A 21,152-nucleotide genomic window follows, 5' to 3' on the forward strand; every position below is an offset into this window, starting at 1 on the left:
TACATGCATTTAGATAGATATAAGCTCCATGAAATGTGAATTATTCCACTAGGAGTAACACAGTAGTCCACAGCAAGTAACACAGGCGCAGATCACCTCCTCATGTTTCATTGGGCTAACTCATTAAATTTTCAGAGATTTACTAAACTTAATGTCAAACTTCTGTAATCACAATAGGGATAAAATTAAGTTTCTGAAGTGGTACACTTCAGATTTCACTTAAGATCTGCTGCAGTCACTTATTTCTCAACATGTTGCTGATTACAGTCCTCTAATTCTGAGAGGGTTTTTGGTCTTGCATGGCCTATGAACTCTGTTTCCACAGGAATTTGCTACAGTCAAAGACAAAAATACCTTTATCAAAATGGTAATAAACAGGATGATTTTTGAAATTTTCTGGTTTTTTTCTAGTCTTCAATATATGGAGAGAATGAGGATTTTTTTTAGATTTGAATATTTATTAAACACATACATGACTAAGGTTAAACCAAATTCATGCACAAACTAAGCTTTCTTGCATGTGGTTAAGAAAGAGTTGTGAAAAGATTAATGCTTATATAGAAGGTATTTCCAATTGCAAAAGGTAAAGAGAATTAAAAATTCGATATTTAGTTAAATCTATAAATTTATTCTTTTACAAATGATAAAATTTTCGTGAGAACTGTGATGTCAGATGGAAAAAAAAGCCGTTTATTTCAAGGAATTATTGAACCATTCTCATTATTCATAGTTTGACATGGGGATTATGCAGCATATACCATAAATTGTTAGTAGGAAGAGAATTTGGAAGCAATACCTTTTAGATTTTTACAGCACTTGAATAGTTTGTGGAATAGCTTTGAGAAGATTCAATGTTTTTTACAAACTCTATCTATTTACCTATATTAATAGTTTTTTTTATATCCAAGCATCTGTACAAAGAGCAACCCAGAAAGGACATATTTGAGTTAATTTCAACTTTGCTTTTTGCAAGGCTTTTCAGAAAAACACACAAAAGAAAATCAATTTAGAAATTTCATTACATTTTTCCTCAAAATTCAGGACTATGAGAAATCTTAAAGAAGATAAGAATATAATGTTGCACTGAAGACAGCATTTGAGGGTCTTCTAACAGAAAGTTTTGAGTTTGTCACAGAATGGAAACTCCACAACCTCTCTGGGAAATCTGTGCCAGTGCTTGGCTACTCTCACCATTTATGCTTTAAAATAATTAAACTTCAAAAAGCCTTTAAAAATTCCTAAGCATCCACTTCTGAGCACTGCCCAAATTGGTGGGCTAGAAGCACCTTTGATCTAATAGTTATATAATATGCTTTCTTATGGTTTACTGCAGAGGCTTTCTTTGCAGCATAAAGAGAAGGCAAGTTCTTTACCAAGACAAGAGATCTCCTCAACAGAGTCTTCAATTAAAACACTGCAGAACGGTGGAATGCATCCTCCACTTCTCATCCATCAAGCTGTCCCCTAACCTTGAATGTCTCTGTGATTTACAATGTTAGTCTTCCCTCTCTTACATCTGATTTGCAGACCAAACACTTTGCTGTTTATCTTGAGCTTTTGTTCTTTTCAAGCTATAAGCTTATCAGGAATAATTTTTTAGAGCAGCTTTTTGGAACAATACCAAGCAGTGTTTGAGACTGCAATACCCAGATACTGGGGAAAACAAACTTTCTGGATTAATTAACTGCAACTTCCATATATAAATTGTACATACAGATATATATATATATGGAATATGGAGTTATACTATATGTGATAACTATGAAGTACAATTTCAGCAGTCAACATTAATAAAAGAGACTAAAATTTTTTAGCCTCCTAGAATATTTTTTTCATTGACTGTTATGCTGCAACAAAACTCTCAGATGCAGGAATATAACTTTAGTATAATTCTTTAGGAAACTGGAGTCCTAATCACACAAATGATAGTTTTATTCTATGTATGATTGTATCATACATTCTATGTATGATAGTTTATGAATGTATGAATGTATAATACATTCTATGTATGATACCTCATGAATGTATGTATCATACATTCTATGTATGATAGTTTATTCTATGTAGCATGTTTGGCAGATCTCTAGAGTGACCTACATTTTAGTGTTCAGTAACCAACTTTTCCTCCTCAGATATTGGGCACCAAACCTCCCTCTCTTGACAGTAAAAGACTGTCAGAGATCAACAACATTTCATTTTTTGTCTCTGTAAAAAACCCACCAAAATTCTGTTGTACATTACTGTAATCACTACTTGAGGTTTTATGGTAACCAGATGCAGCATTCTGTGGGGGATAGCAGCTACATTTAAACAATGCTCTTGTTGCACATTGGGTTAATGTATTGTGATTTGATGGTGCCTGACACTTGGTAGCTTCTTAACTCATTTAATCTGCTTCTTCTGCATATTCCAGGTGATAATTTAGGGCTTTGTATGATAGGATGTGGTGATTTTTTTTTGTTCTTTTGAGTATTTTTAATCCATTGAAAATAATAGTGATTATGTATAGGCTTAGTTTTATGCAGACTGTGAATGAAAGGCAAAGGAAGAGAAGTTGTATGATATTGCTTTGAATACTTCTGCTGGTTCTAGTGCTAGTTGGAAGACTACAGTATCTTTATTTCAGTTTATCTATGGCTGACTTTACTTATGTATTACCATAGGTCTTGTTTGAGTCAAAGACCCTTTCCTAAGAGTTACTAGAGAGGCACAAGAATGATCCATTTAATTCTTGAATTTTGCACTATTTTTGAAGTTCTGGCACATTTTCAGTAGACTAGGATATTATTGCTGTTTAAACATAGGGGGCATCATGTTGTTTGTACTCTAATTAGAAGGGCCACATAAGTAACATCTTGTGACTTCTTTGAAATGTTTCACAGTACGTCAGATTTCATTATGTGGAAGTTTAAAAAATCAGGCTAATGTTTCTAAATGCTATTTCGTTGGCATAATAAACATGCAGGTGCTTATATATTGCAAGAAATTATTTTTATTTTACTTTAGAATTAGTTGTTCTTTCAGTATTTGAAGTCTAATATGATGTTAGAGGTAAGTAAATATTGAAAACTTCGTCAAATATTTTTAAAGTTGAATTAAGTGCTACTAAGTTTAAACTCTTTTTGTATTTGCTTCTGCAAGTGTTAAAGCAAGTAAACTTGCTGACTGAAATGTTAATGAAAGCAGAAAATATTAAGTAAATATTAGAGACTACAGGCAAGAAGTAAATCCTGATTGTAAAACTCAAATAACCTTCACAGAAACATGACCCTCAGAGCCTCCTGTCAAAGGAAATGGAAAGTGTTTGTGATGGTTCCTCCATGCTCTTTGACTTGAGTTTTAAGTATCATCTATAGGAAAACATTTGTAAAAAATGTCAAACAATAGAAGACACCTCAACATCAACAAATTGTAAATAAATAAGTCACCATTGTCATTGTTACTTAAAAGATGTAATTGTGTACCTCTTGCCTCGTTCATTCTCAGTCTTCCCTTAAATTATATTTGCCTTATGTTCTTTTTTCTCCTTTGCGGCATAATTTGTGGTTTAATTGTATGATAATAAAGTTCTCCAGGAGCTCATGTGGAGGACATGGAGTCTTGTCATTGTTGGTGTCAGATTCATGTGCATATTTCTCTAATGAGGCAGATCCCACTGATCATGCCCATGGGGATTGCATGAGGTTTAACAAGACCAAGGGCAAGGTGCTGCCCATGGGTCAGAGCAGCCCTGGTACCAGCACAGGCTGGGCATGAACAGATCCCAGCAGCCCTGCCCAGAAGGAATTGGGGGTGCTGGTGGCTGAGAGGCTGGACATGCCCCAGCCATGGGCACTGCCAGCCCAGAGAGCCACACGTGTCCTGGGCTGCATCCAGAGCAGGGTGGGCAGCAGGGCAGGGAGGGGATTCTGCCCCTCTGCTCTGCTCTGCTGAGACCCCACCTGCAGGGCTGCATCAGCTCTGGGGGCACAGCACAGCAAGGACAGGGACCTGCTGGAGGGAGTCCAGAGGAGGCTACAGAGATGCTTAGTGGGATTAGAGCCTTTCCTATAAGGAAAGGCTGAGATAATTGTGTTTGTTCAGCCTGGAGAAGAGAAGGCTTTGGTGGGACCTAATTGCAGCCCTTCAGTACCTGAATTGAGCCTACAAGAAAGAGGGTAGGAATGTTTTACAAGTGTATGTAGTGACTGCACAAGGGAGGATGCTTTCCAACTGAGAGAAGTTTTAGACTAGATATGGTTAAAAAATTCCTCGCTGTGAGAGTGGCAAGGCACTAGTTACACGGAGAAGCTGCCAATGCCCCACTCCTGCAGTGTATAAGGCCAGGCTGGATGAGGCTCTGAGCAGTGTGGTCTAGCAAGGAGTGTCCCTGCCCATGGCAGGGGGGATGGAATTGATGATCTTTAGTATGCCTCCAACCCAAGCCATTCTATGATGCTGTGGTCCTGCACCATGGTAGGTAAGATCAGGTATACTGCTTTTGCAGTACACAGCTCAACAGTCTTATATTTGAGTAAGATCTTCATTTGCATATAGTAATCTATTTGTTATAACATTCACAAATTGCAAATACTAGAGATTTTAGTTGCAGGAGGTCTGATTTATTGCAGAAAAGAGCTAAGTTTTTATTATAAGTTCATCAAGAATGGCTTTGACTTTTGTCTTCTGCAGAACAGTATCTAATTTGTACAACTTTCATTGAGAAGAAAATTACATGTGATGAAAATATATCCTTGTAGTGTTTTTTGGTGTACCACAACTGTATCAAAGAAAGTACCAGTGACTCTGGAATGGGAAAGAACATGATGTTTACTTCATTCTCAGCCTGCTCTAGCAGTTCTACCTATTAACCAAATGAAAAAACGGTAATCTTACTTCACTCCATATTTAAGCTCTCAAAGTACTTTCCATGATGCTTCCCATTGTGAAATTAAGAAAAGGTCATGTTTTGTTTTTCTGTTCATATTAAGGAGTAATGTTCTTAGGAGGTTGGTATCTTTCCACTGTCCAGCTCTTTACTTGAAATGACCATGCTTAACAAAATTAATTTTAAAGCTAGTTCTGTTTCTAAGCATGTAAGTCAAGATCTTTGAAATGTTTAATGGTTTGGTGTTGTCAATATTTTAACATTCAGCACTTTCTTAATACTGGTCCTCTTTGTGATGTTTCATAATTTATATTCAATGCATGGTGGTTTTCTTTGAATACTGTTGTGATTGATAAAGATTTTACAACTGGGCAAAAAGCCTGTGATTATATATAGTCATATCAACAAAAGCAGGTTACATTTAGTGAGAACTGAAGAAACATACACATTATATTGTATCATGGCTTTCAAAGGCTGCTTGTCATAGGCTGAGGAGGAATAAATACATTGATGAACTGGGAAAGCTGAGACAGAAATATGCCAGTGTGCTGCTAAGCCAGTTTGCAAATATGGCCCATACTTCTAATTTTCATAATAGTATTATTAGCCAGTCTCCTGATTATCTACTGGCATTATTTTAAGGTGCATTGTGCTGTTTATAAATTCATGTTAATCAAAACTCTTTAGAAGAAGTTTGAGTTGGGCAAGGGTAATAACGTAATTTCTGATTTTCAAGAGTATAAAATCTTACTGCTTAGTCTACAGACATTCTTTGGATGGCATCTGGCAGACCACAGTGCTACACCTAGGTCTAGACTTTTTTTCCAAAAGGGTGAATGTTTCTTGTACTTTGGGACCCGAATTCTTCATGACAATACATTAGACTAGCAGAGTTTAAAAGATATAAAATGTAAACGTGCCTTGATATGAAATATACTATGAAAAAGATAGGTATGAGTCATGAAAAGGTCATAATGTCAAAACTGAGTGTATTAATATGTATTAATATTTTCTCAGTGTCATCTCAGATATCTGTCAGTTTCTTTTAGTGACCTGTCTAATAAGTTGCTCATCTCTTCCATAAAAAAAGTTCAAACCTTTAGCATAAGCTCAATAAAGTATAAACAGCTATAATGCTTGTAATTAGAATCCTGTTACCCAAGTCCTGACTGTCTGCTAATGAACACAGCTGCTTTGTCCTAATTAGCTGTTGACACAACAACATTTTGAGTACAGTTAGAATAAATACACCATATAACTTGAGTACCATTGATGTCTAGGCTGTGCGGGTAATCCTGTGCAGGTAATATCACAACAGATATTTTAATATAGCTTGTGCCTGGTCATAGATAAACTTCCTGGTTTATGGTTGAATTAGGTTTAGATATTATCCTGGTTATTTTTAATAGAATAGCAAGTAGTCTGATATACAGACTTCAATACATTTAACTTAACAGCATTTTCTAATTTTTATCTGGTATTCTTCTGCTTTTTATCTATTTTCATCAGCCTGCTTATTCTTCCTTAGACCACTTATTTCACATCCACAAACTGCAGCTTTGCTGCAAGGAATATACTAAATTGTTTTTATTTCAATAGATTTTTTCTTTAATTCCGCAAACAACATTGCAATCCCATTCAGCAATTAATCTTGTAGTGTGGCATTAATTTTTGTTTAAAAAAGTACCTATGAAAGATATGCTGTATATATTAAAACTGAATAGAATTAGGAAAAAAGTATGTTCATTATGCCAGCAGAAGTTTAAACTGGGAACTGGGTTCATTAATCTTCTGGGATTAATGATCTTAAAAATAGAGAAAAAATAAGAAAGTGTCATGATCTCCATTTAGCTCTAATTTTTTCCTGAAGTTTTTTGATCCTTTTTGCTAGTTTTCACAAGGCAGAGTAGTCTTCAAAATTCCATAACAAGAAATATCAAATCTGCCAATATTAAAAAGGGTAAGACTGAAATCTCAGTGGATATGTGCATAGTGTGGCATCTCTAAATGTCCTGAAGTGAGAGCAGAGCCCCATCACAGTGCTGTAGCACTGGTCAGCTGCGATGAAGATACGCAATAGTTACATCCAAGGCTAGTGGGGCTTTTTAAGGTGCTGCAAAACAACCAGAATTAAATCTCCTCTCTTATACAGACCACACGTTGAGGTATCTGGATGTATGAGTCATTATGGTGCCCCCACTTCCCTTAACCCACTCAAGTGGGAGAGTGCTATTGTCTCCATTTTGGAGATACAAAGCAGATGAACACCGCTGGTCAGGTGTCACAGAGAAGTTTGTGGACAGGGTAAACTGTACCACACTTCTACAATTGGATGACAGCCTTCAATTCTGTTATCAAGTCTCTGGCAGCTCCCCACCCAACACCAGCTGCCCCTTCTCCTTGTGCAGAAATACTGCTCAAAGCAATGTCACACCTCTCTTGGCGTTTCAGATTCTCCATGGCTGGAGAGTACCCTACCCACTAACCTGCAAAGGTCAATTTAAGGACTGCTAACATTACAATCTGGGTTAGTGGAGAGAAATGTTCCCTGGATACCATTAAAATGGCCATTTGGCAAGCAATGAGCAGCAGAGAGACAGCTGCCATTGAGGCTGGGGGAGCACGGTATCAAAAGGCATCTAGAAACATCAGAGCTTAATGCAGTTTGCACACAGGAGACCTCTTTATGAAACAGGAGGTGTTGGAAGCCCAGTTGTGGCTTTTTTCTAAATTTTTTCAAAATACAATTGTCAAAAATATTGTAGTCCAGAAAACATGCTTGAGGCTTTTTCTCATGAAAATATTTCATGGCTGTTTCCAAGTCTTACCCTTTGGCTCTTTTTCTTTGAATTCAACTTTATTTTGTAGAATGCAGAAAAGTTGGAACAAAAATTAGATTTTTAATAGGAGAAACTATTTTAAATATGCTTATTAATTTTAATTACATGTGTTTCTGTCTGTTAAGCTTTTGAATTCTGTAGCACTTTGAAAGCCATTAGTGATCATTTTTTCTGGTTTTGTTTCTCCTCTCCAGTTTCTAAATAGGGTATGTTTAGGGGGAAAAAAGATCACTTTCACAAAACAAACAGTTGGGTTATTTTCATCATTATTGAGCTAACATTGTACTTGCAATTGTATCATTCCCACTACTTTACAATGCCCTACTAATTACTCTTAACATACAGCTTTTATCTTTTGTGTGGATATATTGATTATTTTTTCACAGCTCTGTAGTTTTCTGCCAGTATTGCCAGCTGCTCCTTTAAACTTTTACCATGCAAGGAGCTCATATTTTCTGAGAAATGTCAAGAAATGCAATTAACCTTGTTTTGACCTTTTCTCTGCTTAAAGTATATTGCTTTGGATTCTGTATACAAAGAAAGGTTGTCTTCCATGTTGTACACACAAATTGAAATACTGAGAATAAACCTTAACACAAATTGGCTGTATGTCAGGTTAAGCATTAATATAGGTGTGTATGTGAGCAATAAGCAACATAGATAAATATGTATATGTATGTACTTCTATGCATGTGTATTTATATAATGAATCTAAGTGTGATGTATCTCAAATACTTAAAACCTGCAAATATATTAATAATGCACATTGCTAGAGGTAAGCATGCTTTGGAAATTTCTCCAGAAATGCTCCGTGTCAGTTACAGTGCAAACCCTTTTTTCCTCAAACACATGTCCTAAACACAAAAAGTAGATCATGAGTAGGAGTTACAAAAGATAAGGGTATTCATAGAGTACAGTGGTTCAGCTGAAACCCACTTTCCTGGTAGGAGTGGAAATTGGGCGGCAGGGACCGGAACATGTTCTCCCTTCGGTTGTGACTCAGGGCCAGCCTTTGAGTGCAGCTGCCCGGCCTTGCACGAGAGAAACTGCTGTGTGAGACAACGCTGAGAGAGGTGACAGCCTGTCCCCCTCACTTGGGAACTCCTCTGAAGCTCCAGCCCTCGCCTTCCATCTCCACTGTGTCTTCACTGCCTGTGTCTGGCCACATGCCCCTGTGACTCCAGCCCTGACCTGGCAATCTGCCTTCATCCCACACTTGTCTAGTCTCTGTGGACTTGTCTGTCACTGGGCTGTGTCTGATCTTGTTTACTGTCTTCAGATCTGATCCTGTCATTCACTTGCTGACTCAACTTGGACCTTGGACCTCCCTTGTAGCTCTGAACTTGTCTGAGGATTGGAATTCTTAGCTGAGCCTTGTTACTGACACTGGACCTGTCCTGCTCACCTTGTTGGGGTGCTGTGAGCCTTTGCTCCTTGTCTCTGCTCTTGCCTGCCTTACTGTCATGTTTAACTCCCTGTTCCCCTTGCTGAGCAGCCTGCTTCTGCTACTCCCTGACATTAGTCATAATAACCAGACCTAATCACAGACATAATTTACCTTAATTTGAATTTGTGGGTGCTCAACTTGATGATCAGATTCCTAGAAGCACTTCAGATTGAGCATCCAAACACAGATAATCATGTTTAGGCTAAGTTCTATCCCTTATTATATCTGAAGGACTTGAAAGAATATTAAGTAAATTTTCAGACAATATTAATTTGGGAGAAGCTGTTGACTCCCTTGAAGGCAGAGAGGGCCTGCAGAGAGATCAAAACAAATTAGAGAGATGGACAATCACCAACCCTGTAAAGTTTAACAAGGGCAAGTAACAGATTCTGCCCTGGGATGGGGCAACCCTGGGTGTATGGACAGAATGGGGAATGAAAGGCTGGAGAGCAGCACTGTGGAAAGAGAACTGGGGGTCCTTGCTAATGGCAAGCTGAACATGGTCAGCAGTGCCCTGGCAGCCAGGAGGGCCACCCGTGTCCTGGGGACATCAGGGACAGCATGGCCAGCCAGGCAAGGGAGGGGATTGTCCTGCTGTGCTCTGCACTGGGGCAGCCTCACCTCGAGTGCTGGGGGCAGCTCTGGGTGCCACAGTGTAAGAGAGGCATGAGGCTGTCGGAGAGTGTCCAGAGGAGGTCGGGGTGTGGAGGGGAAGCCTTAGGAGGAGCAGCTGAGGTCACTTGTTCTGTTCAGCCTGGAAAAGAGGAGATTGAGGGGAGACCTCATTGCAGTTACACCTTCCTTGTGAATGAAAGGGCAGGGGCAGGCACTGATCTTTTTATTCTCAAGACCAGCGACAGGACTTGAGGTAATGCCACAAAGCTGAGTTAGTAGGTTTAGGCTGGATATCAGAAAAACTTGTTTCACCTAGAGAGTGGTTATTCATTGGAACAGGTTCTCCAGGGAAGTTGCCACAGCACCATACCTTCTGAATTCAAGGAAGCATTTGGACAATGCTCTTGGGTATCTTATGTTATTTTTGGGGGTCTCCTGTGCAGGGCCAGGAGCTGGACTCAATGATCCTGACATGTTCCTTCCAACACAGAATATTTTATGACACTGTGTACATGAACTTTTCTAGTCAATTCATGGCAGAGCATAAATCAGGTAATTAGAGGCAGAAATTATTGGATTTATACTGATATTTCAAGTACAAAAGATGGAGGTGAATATAATCTTACCTATCAGTGACTTCATCCCCAGAATTCTCCAGTTTCAGAGATCTGAATTTTCTTAGACTGGTTGACTCCGCTGATTCAGACGATGAGCTCTTGAATGTGTATTCATTCAGCATGTCTGCCAACATATTCAATTCCAGTCAGAATCTCCTCCATCTTAGAGCCAAAATCTTCAAATAGAAGCATAGAGGTGCTATTTTCAGTGTCCTGAGAAAAAAAAAGAATTTTTATTAACTGTGTTATTTTCTGCTTACTTCTCCTCTGACATCATCCTATTTCCGGATGTGTTACTGGAACAAAACAGCCATTTGGGTGATTGTCTCTGTGGGCTTTCTGGAAGAAATGTTTAGCTTGGAAGGCTATGAAAATGAAATTAGTAGTGAGCACATTACATGTAGAGAATACATGTGATGATAAGTAGACAGAGCTGTAATAACTAAGGCAGCTGGGAAAATACTTTGTATGGTGTTGCTCCTAGCAACAAAATTCATAATTTGAATGTGTGTTTTCAGAAAAATATCATTAGATGAAGAAAGCTGAATTTTCTCTTCCTGTCATCTCCTTTATGTACTACTATATTTTATGTATGTGATCTCAGCCAAAAATGAAATTAGCTCAATAATTTGTAAGTTGATAAGTAGGAGATATGATCAACTGCAGCTGCACATCTCTGCAAAAACAGTGATTAATCTAAATAGAATCTTTGACTTGTTTATGAAACAACACCACAAGTCAGAAATCTTTCAGGAGAATATTTTCTATGTGGTGCTTTTGTTCCAAATATTTATTATTTTACATTACCATTTTGATGTTCTTTTTAAAAGTAGAGATCTATGTAAAATTCAAATGCTCTAATACAAGGTCATCAGTTTTGTTTATATAAGCTATGACACCCTAGATTTAAAACAAATTTGATTTCAGATGAGCTTTTTATACAAGTTTTACCATTTTGGGAACTAGGCATTCTTTATATAAAAAAATAATTTAAGAGAAAGAAAACTAATTGAAAACCAGCAAAACACAGTTATAAAAATTGTTCAAGGCAAATGTTGAATAAGTTATATTGACCAGAAATAGAATAATTATAGTACACATACTGTGAGCATTATGATAAAATTAATCATCTAACATTGGAAAAGACTTACTGAGCATTTTTAGATTTATTCTGCAAACTATTTCACCAGGTATGATTTTATAATATAGATATGACAAAACATCATTAAAGAGAGGAAGACTGAAAAATAAACTTCCTTCAGAAATCCAGTGTGAAGAACCTAGTCAAGTAGGGGAGTTGTTACTTGCGTGAATATTTACTTAGACATCCCCCACCCTCGCCTTATATGAAAAACTGATCACTGGAAGAAATATGATGTTTCAGATCTATCTTTCAAAGATGACATGATAACTGTAGGCTTGTGAATGTGGGAGTGGTGCCATGACCACTTCCCTGGGGAAGGGGATATATATATGTGTGTGTACATATATATATGCACACATATATGTTCATATAACTCTAGGATACAGGGGAAAATGGTCAGATTTCAAGCTTTCTTCTTCAGCTCTTGCAGCAACCAGAGGATTCAAAAATGTTTTGGATTTATGTTGGATATTCAGATAGGATTTTGGATACAGATTTTTCTAAGTTTCCTTATTTTTTGAATCAGAAGTAGCTTTATGGATGGACTCTACAGACATTCCTAACTTCATTCTATTTTTGGAATGTTTTATAAAATTATAGTTGAAATGAGACTGTCTCTTGGAACACATTATTTGCACACAACTACAAGTACCCCTAAGCAGATTTGCAGCTCAACTCCAGTCCTGCCAAAATGCAAAATCTCTGCTAGTTTAAAAAACATAAAAATTTGACTCCTGATCCTAAAGCATAAAGCAGTCCAAGGGTTGATGTCCCTTACACCATTCATAGTCTGCTCTTGAGACCCATCCCAGAAGGGCAAGAGTGACCCAGGTTCTTGTTAGTAGATCCCTTGGGATACAGTGGAGTCAAATGACACTGAATAATGGGGAGAGGAGAGGAGAGGAGAGGAGAGGAGAGGAGAGGAGAGGAGAGGAGAGGGAGTCTATAAAGGACTAGATCATCAAATAATTAGCTTTCAGGTACAGATTATTTTTTCTAAATGAAAATACTTCCTGAAATGTGGTCCACAAAAACATCTATCATATATACATATTTTAAATGTTCAAATTCTGTCAAGATAGCTCTAAAGATATAATAGAATAGAATCTGGTACAGGTTTTGAAGTGCTTAATACTCAGAGTGCTAAACAATTAAGGAGACTCCTGGAGTTCCTGGGCTGATTAACAGTTCCAGGAATATCAGATTCTTTTCATTAACTTAATTCAGACTGAGCAATGCCTGTGCAAAGCACACTTGATGTGTTTAATTGTGTTTATTTTCTTCCACTTCTTACCAAAAACTCTGTTGAGGTCCACAGTGAATCATCCATTTGCACTGCTGTGCATTTTATATAGATCTATTTCATAACTCCTATTATTGTTTTGTCTTTGGAACTGAAGTTTCTTATGGCTTCATTCTAGTCTCTAATTTGATTATACATACCTTCAAAGAATGGAGCAGTATATGTAATGGAAAAAAACCCCAAGCCCCCAAATCTTCTGTGGAATTTTCTTTAATTACAGGATTTTTATTCTTTTTCTCTTAGGAATTCATTAGGACAAATACACTTGTTGCACTTTCTTATTTGAAAAAAAGAAATCAGAAAGGAAATTATGAATACACAATGCTATTCAAATATGGACCATTAAACTTGTTACCTATCCACTTTCTATCTGAAACTAACATATTAACTAATGTTTCAGCTGTGTGATATGTTCCATCTTCATACTACAAGCAAGGATTCCAATCTCTTCAGATGCTCATGGATACCACAGGGAAGTTTAAGTCAAGTTGTGATTTACATAGCTTTTTACTATACATATGCAAGAATCAACACTCTGAGGCACCATACACATCATTGAGATAACTGCAGGAAAAATGTGCATTCATAATTGAAACATCAGGTTATATACATGATTTGTTTACAGATTTTAAATTATAATATATGTTATTCAGTATCTCTTTCATTAAAAAGGTAGTCCTGGCATAATTTCATTGTAACTTCATGCCACTTATCTAGTCTCAGAGAATATATCTCAGTGGATGCAGGTGCAAATACTTAGCTACGAAAATATGAGGTCATTACAGGGTCTTTGGTACTTCATCACTTCTGGTACTCAGCCTCTCCTAAGTTCTGTCAGGAGTTTAGAAGCCAAAGAGGTCCCCTTTGAACCCCATGACCCAACAGGAGGGTCTCCATGACCCTCTTGCATCTTTACCCTTTTCCATTTCCAGACTCAGTGTAAAATTATTCTAAATTGATTCTCATCCACTTTTCCTTTGCATGTTCCCTCCATGTTGTAAGAGTGAACCTTACCATCAAGCTTTGTTATGCTTTCTCAAATTTATATTAACTCTGCTTCTGTACTAGCTTTGATGGTGATCCTTTAAGTGATCTAAACTGCTCAGTCATGACAGCAGTGAGTTCGTATTATTTCTTATGTGTAAAGACAAAAAATCTTGAATAAACAAGACACCAAAGAACAAGACAGGAAACAGAGGCTTAGGACAATTTTCTGTTCAAGGGCAGTACAGCAGATCAGCAGAAGACCCTAAACTCGGATTTAGGAGACACATATTTAATGTTCCTTGTCTAGAAAGTAACACATTCCTGAAAATCTGATTTTGAGACTTAGACAGCAAACAGATTTAGACAAAACAAAACAAATGCTATGGGAATAAGGACCAAAAAGATTACGATATTAATAGTCCTCTTGTTGGTAGAGTACTTAGCTGATCAGGTTGCTCCTGCCTCCATTATGTGAGGATTTATTTAGTGATTCTTCACCTTTAATTTTAGAAGAGGTAGAGGATCTTTTGATCAGTGGTGGGTAGGCTTAACCTGTCATGGTTTTTTGTTTGTTTTATGAGGACACAAGAAAATGCAGTCTGATAGATGCTTACTACAGGTATGAATTGCTACCGTATGGACTATTTAAAAAGTTATGGACTATTTAAAAAGTGATTTTCATTTGACAAAGAAGTATCAGATTTTTCCCTTTCATTGCAGTCCTCTTTATATTTGTGTAATATTTTCAATTAGCTGTAGCTAAACATAATGATACACAATCTTTAGGTTCAAATTCAGACAATAGCTCATGCATAACTAAAGAAAACAGAATTATTTTTTCTTATCTTTTAGAAAATCTGTAGACATTTTTTTCTGTCTCTGTCACCTGAAGTTATACTGAATTTGTTCAGTATGTTCAGCTGCTGTTTCCCTGCTGTTAGTTATTTGGAAGAAAGTGTTGTCCAAATGTTTCTCTCACGTCACTGTGCATGGATGTAGTCTGAAAGGTTTATCTGCTGCATACAATACAATAATGAAGTGCTTTCGTGGCTGAGGTAAGCTGTTTACCATAGCAGCTCAGAGGATTCCTGTGGATCCCTGACCCCTTGTTGAAGATTAACCCCAAATGTTCCTATGTGCTTTACATCTATATTCCATTCATTTCCCATTACCCTGTTTTAAGTCAAGAAAATTACTTGTAGGATTGAAACAGTGATAAAGGTGGAACTTGTACAAAAGAAACATGCAGTTTGGTGTAAGATCCTGGTTCTGTGAAAAATTTAACTTCAGTTTTAAGGGAAATGCTATCAATTTTTTCTGGTTGCTATTTTAAGATGGTTCTATATAGAAATGTTACTGTATTTATTTCCTTGAAATGATATAAAGGAGTATCAAAGCTAATATGACACAGACAAACATTTAAGGGTCAGGTTAAAATAAATTTAAAAAATAATGATGGCTAACTATTTACAGTATTTTAACAGAGACATTTATTTGCCACATACTTTTAAAACCAGTATGGGATAAATAACATTCAGAATCATAAGGTCTGAATTTTTCAATTGCTTTACAAAGTAATGCCACTTAAGTTTTGCTGTTCTTCAAACAGCTAGAAAGAACATCTTTGATTTTGTCCTCTTGGAGAAAGAATGCAATGTGTTTGTGGTCATATTCTAGGGTCATCCACTAGCAATAAGAAACGTGTATTTTGACAAATGTATTGTGTAAATATGACAGCTGTAAATGAAAAACTCTAGATGTGTCATAGTCTCTATAGAAAACTGATGGAGCAGCAGGTATCATAAGTTTAAATGACTGCATACAAAGATAAAATTTTTCATTTGATATGAAAGAGTACTCTTGAGAGCCAATTTCAGAAAGGTGTAAACCATCAGATCCAGGAAGAGGAAAAATGGAAGTAGTCTGTGTAGAAATCTCAAACTTGAGAGGTATTTTATTCATACTTTTATATTCATACTTTTATTCATATTTATAAATCACTAGTATTCAAGCAATCAAGCTCAGGATCTGTTTGTTGGTGGCAGGAATAAGACTTCCTGTCAACCTGCAGTGGGGAGGTTTTAGGGTTAGAAATTTCTGCATTCCTACAGATACTCCTCATGTATAGAAAACAGATCAAGTAGACATTATGCAGTTTTACTTCAGTGATGCTTCATGGTCCCACAACAAGTTATCTGAGCTGGCACAATCAGTCCCACATATGGGCTGAAGGTTCAGCATTGCCGTAACTCAGCCTGAGACAAGTGGGCCAGTCACTGGTCTAGGTGAAAGCTATCTATCTACCCATCACTCTTTGACATACTTTCCTTTGGTTTCTAGAGGTACTCTGAAGGCAGATGCCCTCACCAGATCATTTAATCCTGAAGCCATACAAGGGATAAAGCTGATGCTAAGAAGGTGACAGGATGAAGAGCAAATGGAAGAACCAATGTGTCTGGCAGAAGCACAGTGTTACATCAGTTTAACCTGACTATGGAACAGCACACATTTTACTTCTGTGAATCAAATGATTATAACTTCTTGTTTTAATCATTTGATCTATCCTCCTTATTGCTAGAAAATGCCTACAAACCTGTCTCATAAATGTCCCTCTCTCTAATTCAGTAGATGAGGAGGAACTGCTGTAGTGGTTGTTTCTTTGTGGAATCTGAAGGTAAGGTTAAGAAAAAACATTGAGTTTGTCCATTATGCTTTTATCACGGTGGGTTTTTTTCCTTAGCATTTTAGTCCTATATGTTCAAAACCTAAATGTGGTGGTGTTTCCTTCTTCCATAGTTGTTTTATGTGCTCAGGAACTCACAGGGAGCAGGTCTTTATCCTAATCAATTTATTTCAGTAAAATACAGTAGCATTGGCTTAAGATACATTTTATATACAGAAGATTTCTATTAAATAGTCAACAGTAAATGGGTGGAAATGACATTTTGTCACCATTCTTATTTGTACAGCACAAATAGCCTTTTCTTTTCTTGCCATATGAAAATGTTGGAATATTTTTTTCTTTTTGTATGTTGTATGTGACAAGTTTAGTATATTTACTAAAGTGCTATTTTGTAACACCAGGTGCAATTTTCTAATGCTAGGATTACTGAAAGGGACAGAAAAGTAATAGGTGTTTCTTTTCTGTTTCTCTACTTGTGTTTCACACTTGACAGCACTCCATGCACAGTTCATTCAGATTTTCCCCTGGGTAGCAAATCAATAAGCCACTTTCTTTTACTGTTTGAGTCTTTTGCTCTACAACAGAGGAAAAGAAAAATATTTCAAAGTGTAGAAGCTCGCAAATATTGACAGGAAGACTCAAAGGCAGACGGACTATCAAAAATTACAACACTTAGTGGGCACACACTAGGCATGTCCAGAGTATGGGAGGGGGCAATAATGGTACCCACCCATTACCCTACCTTTCTCCTATAGGCATATTTTGTGGATTAATATATTTTGGAAAGATGAATTCTAATCCCGTATTTGTTAATAAAACTGGCTGAATATTTGCTGGTTTTTAATATGGAGTCCTACCTGTTCAGTTTCTCTCACACCTTCATTTTGGCAATACCACTGTGTTTGTCACATTACAGACTTTGCCAATACAATTGCAAGTAAATGTACACAATCATAAAGGAGGAACTAGCTCCATGTTCGTTGGTCTAGAGTGGCTATAACAGCTAGTGTGATAAAGTTATGATGTACTTTTCAGTCTTTGATGCCACTACTTTAAATATAAGTTGATTAGAGTAATAAACATAATAACTTTTTACTGTCCAAAAAAAAGGGTTTCACAACTAATCTATTTTTCCTGTTTGTCCTAAAACAATCAATAAACATGTTTTTCTGATGTCTTCCTAAAACATGTGGGATACAAGTCCACTATCACTTCAAGCAATCTGTTCTAGTCTGTTCACTCTTCTTGCAGTCAGTAATTTTTCCACTCAGGAAAGTGAATATTGCTTGTGGCTCTTCCTGCACCAGCACTGATCTTTACTCTCAGTCTTTGCGTGTGGAGCACAGGCGGTTTCTCACTGTTGCCGCAAAGTGTTCACTGCCCGCACTCTGGGAAGAGAGTAAAGAGGAGAGATGCAGTGATCTCTGGATGATCATCGGGCCTGTTGCAACCTGTATTGAAACAACCAATTTCATATGTCCTCACCTCTCATAGAACACTGTCTTCTGCAATAAAGCGAATGCGTGAGCGTCACTGATTTAATTTTTCCCTTCTAGCAGGAAAAGGGCCCTGTTTCCACGGAGGCTTCCAGCCGTGCCGGCGGCGGGGGCGGGGGCGTTTCTGTGCCTCCCCTGGGCCGGCTCGGGCCGCTGCCTGCGGCGGGGATCGCCCTCGCCGCGCCCCACGCCCCCGGTTATTGATGGTGGCGGCCGCCGCCCGCCCCGCGCCTCCCGCCCGCTCCCCCTCTCTCCCCGGCACTGCCGCAGAGGCTCCACCGCAACGCGAAGCCCACACAGCCGCTCCGGTCCGCCCCTCCTCTGGTCTGTCACGCTCGGCGGCTCCTCCGAGAGGCTCCGCTCGCTCCCTCCCGCAGCTTCACGCCGCCAGCAGGAGCAGCGGCAGCGGGAGCGGAGGGAGCAGCCCCGGGTCTCCGCCGCCTGCCCCCCGGTAAGTGGTGCTCCGGGCGCTCGGGCTGCCGCGACTGCTCGAGAGCAACTTTTCCTTTTTTTTTTTTTTTTTTTTTTTGCATGCTTGGCTTCAACTTTTTCATGGGACTTAGAGAGGTCTTGCTTGCCGGGGACGGGGTAGAGCTCTCTTGCTCCCTTCGGGGCTGGTCGGGCGCTAGACGGCAGCGCGGGGTTCCCTCTCATCCCCGCGGTGAGCGCCGTGAGCGGTCTGTGCTCGGCTGCTGCTCACTCCTGCTCTGCTCAGAGCTCGGTCTTTGCGCAGAGAAAGCTGGTTACACAGATCCGAGGAGCTACGAGCGCCTAATCTTCGCTTTAGAATCTGGCTTCTTAAAGCTGAAACTTTTGCACGCTAGGGGAGCAAAAACCAGGGGTGTCGAGGTTCACAGACTCCAGATGTTTGAGGAATACAAGTTTGCAGATGTCGTAAGAATGGTGAGGAAAACCGAAGGTGCAGAAAGGATGTCAATTCCAGTTCCTCAGGGGACCGACACTTTCCAAGATACGTTAAGGAGGGAACAATCGGCATTTCAGACCTTGCAACAGAAAAGGAGGGGAGGGGGGGACAGGATAAAACAAAGAGAATAACCAATTTAAGTGGTTTTGAGAACACTGTTGCTTTTGCCACTAGAGATTTCCTTCAAGAACTGTCTCTCACATTGACTGTGTTGAGTAAACAGTTTAGCCTTTGTGACCGGTAAGGTGTAGGGAGGGATTTCCTTCTCTGCAGCTTCGGGAAAGGAGTTCTCCAAAACATACTAAGTCCTGTTTTGCAAGGGGCTTTGGGAATTTAGGTCCCGAGACGATTCTGACATATGTGGGGAGGAGAGAACACAGAAGTCACAATGATGAAAAGTATAGCCCAAGTCCTAGGGTTAGGAAGATCCATGGGATGGTGAGACTTTTCGAGGCAACACACATCTAATTTAAAGAAGATTGCAGGGTAGAAGAGCCCAAGGAATTAAAAGAGGCATAGGAGCCGGTCTGGCAGTCCCGAGAGGAGGCAGGACGCCCCAGGGGCTGGAGGGCTGGGTGATGTGGGTAATTGAATGTGTAGATCTCTGATTGGGTTTAGGGGCCTAATCCTGCGACACACTGTGGGTGCAGTGAGAGTAGGGGACGAGGGTGGGAGCTGAGTCATCCTGGCTGGGGTGGGCACGGCACATCTGTACAGGAGGGAGGGGGCTGAGGAGAGAAGAGAAAGATGAGGAAGAAGCATATAAAGATAGGTGGGGAGGAGGGAGGCTGTCTCATCGAAAGATGCTGAGATCACCCAGGCTCCTCTGTGATTGATAGTATCCTGCTCTCCTTTCCGTAAAGGGTTAGGACGCTGCTGAGTGTGTCTCTGATGGAGAGGGGGATGGATTGCAGAGGTTAGTACAACACAAGGGAAACCTACTCAGACAAACACACTTGGTACTGCTGGTACTTGGGCTGCATTGCACTGCAGTGCAGGGAGCTAAGAGGAACTTCTGCCTTAGGAGAGAGAGGGAGCTGCTGAATTCATCTGTAAAGGTGGCACAAACTCTGCCAAAAATTACTGCTTCTCAAGGGAATTGCAGATAGAACTGGAAGTGGAGCTGAGGAGATACTGGAAGGATTTTCCTGATGAATTCACAATAAGCCACAAAGGGTTTCAGGAAAAAAACCTCCCAACATACAAGCCAAATGACGGTCTCTGATTGGATTAATTGTAAATAGTATATTTCTATTGGAAGTTTTCCTCCAAGTTCTCTAAGTGAAAGGGTCCTGTTTTAACTGTGTTGCATATCCTCCCAAATAGAAGTTTTACTTTTTTTTTCCGGGGTTGAGTTCCCTGTGAGAATGAAAACAGCAATTTCACCATCTTGTAAAATGTTTGGTTTTCCCTGTAACTGTTCATTTATTCAGTATTGTCCTGAATACTGAAACCAGCATGGTAAACAAAACCCCACCATTCCTTCCCTCTCACTTAGGCATTTTCTACAATTTCCTTGAATGATAGCTTACTATTTTGGTGTTTTATTGGGCTTTTTGTTTGTTTGTTTGGGATTTTTGTTTGGTTTTTTTGTTTGTTTGGGTTTTTTATCTGTTTCCTTAATGTGGGAGCAAGAAGTCTCACTTTTCTATATTCCAAAGAAATGAAGAATTTGACAAAATAGTCACAGTAAGTTCCAAGTGGACTTCTATTATTTGGAGAAAAGTTTTGCATAGGCCAAATACAGAGAAAAAGACAGTCAGTCAATTAAAATTATTGATTCATGTCCAGTCTCCAAACATCTTGAATTGATACTTGAGGAAAAAGAAAAAACAATAATTTGTTTAATGTCTGTATTTCTAAAGCTGTATTCCTATGGTGTTTCAACAAAAATGACCCTGAATATCAGTAGCACTGACTAAATACGTAGTTTCCCTGATGGCAATTTGATGTTAAATTATGCGTCATTGCTTTTGGGAAAAATGGATTTAAATTTGACCAAATGAAATCAAACCAAATCTTTTCTCATTATATATTTGAGAAATCTAATATCTTTTCAAAAATAATAAAGCAAAGGTGTTAGGTTTTTTTCTAAGTTCTATCAACATGCGAGAAAGATACTTGCAAAAAACAAAAATAAATACTAAAAAATGTTATGTTTACAAAACATGGTGTTACCTCAGGCGGCAATGTGAAATCTGTAACTGAATCTATGTATACCCGGGAAT

The 21,152-nt window shown here is 38.6% G+C and overlaps 1 protein-coding gene across 1 annotated transcript in view; it reads left to right on the plus strand.

Moving 5' to 3' along the window:
- The first annotated feature begins 18,229 nt into the window (after positions 1-18,229).
- Positions 18,230-21,152, plus strand: part of SV2C (synaptic vesicle glycoprotein 2C) — a 103,532-nt gene continuing 100,609 nt past the window's right edge. Inside the window, exon 1 of the mRNA XM_054282063.1 lies at positions 18,230-18,450. The gene's annotated coding sequence lies outside the window, so the exon portion shown is untranslated. The remainder of the gene's footprint in view (positions 18,451-21,152) is intronic.

This window comes from Melozone crissalis, unplaced genomic scaffold (genome assembly GCF_028551555.1).
Source record: "Melozone crissalis strain CALT ecotype California unplaced genomic scaffold, PUWL_Pcris_2 ptg000005l_1, whole genome shotgun sequence".
NCBI classification, from domain to species: Eukaryota; Metazoa; Chordata; class Aves; order Passeriformes; family Passerellidae; genus Melozone; species Melozone crissalis.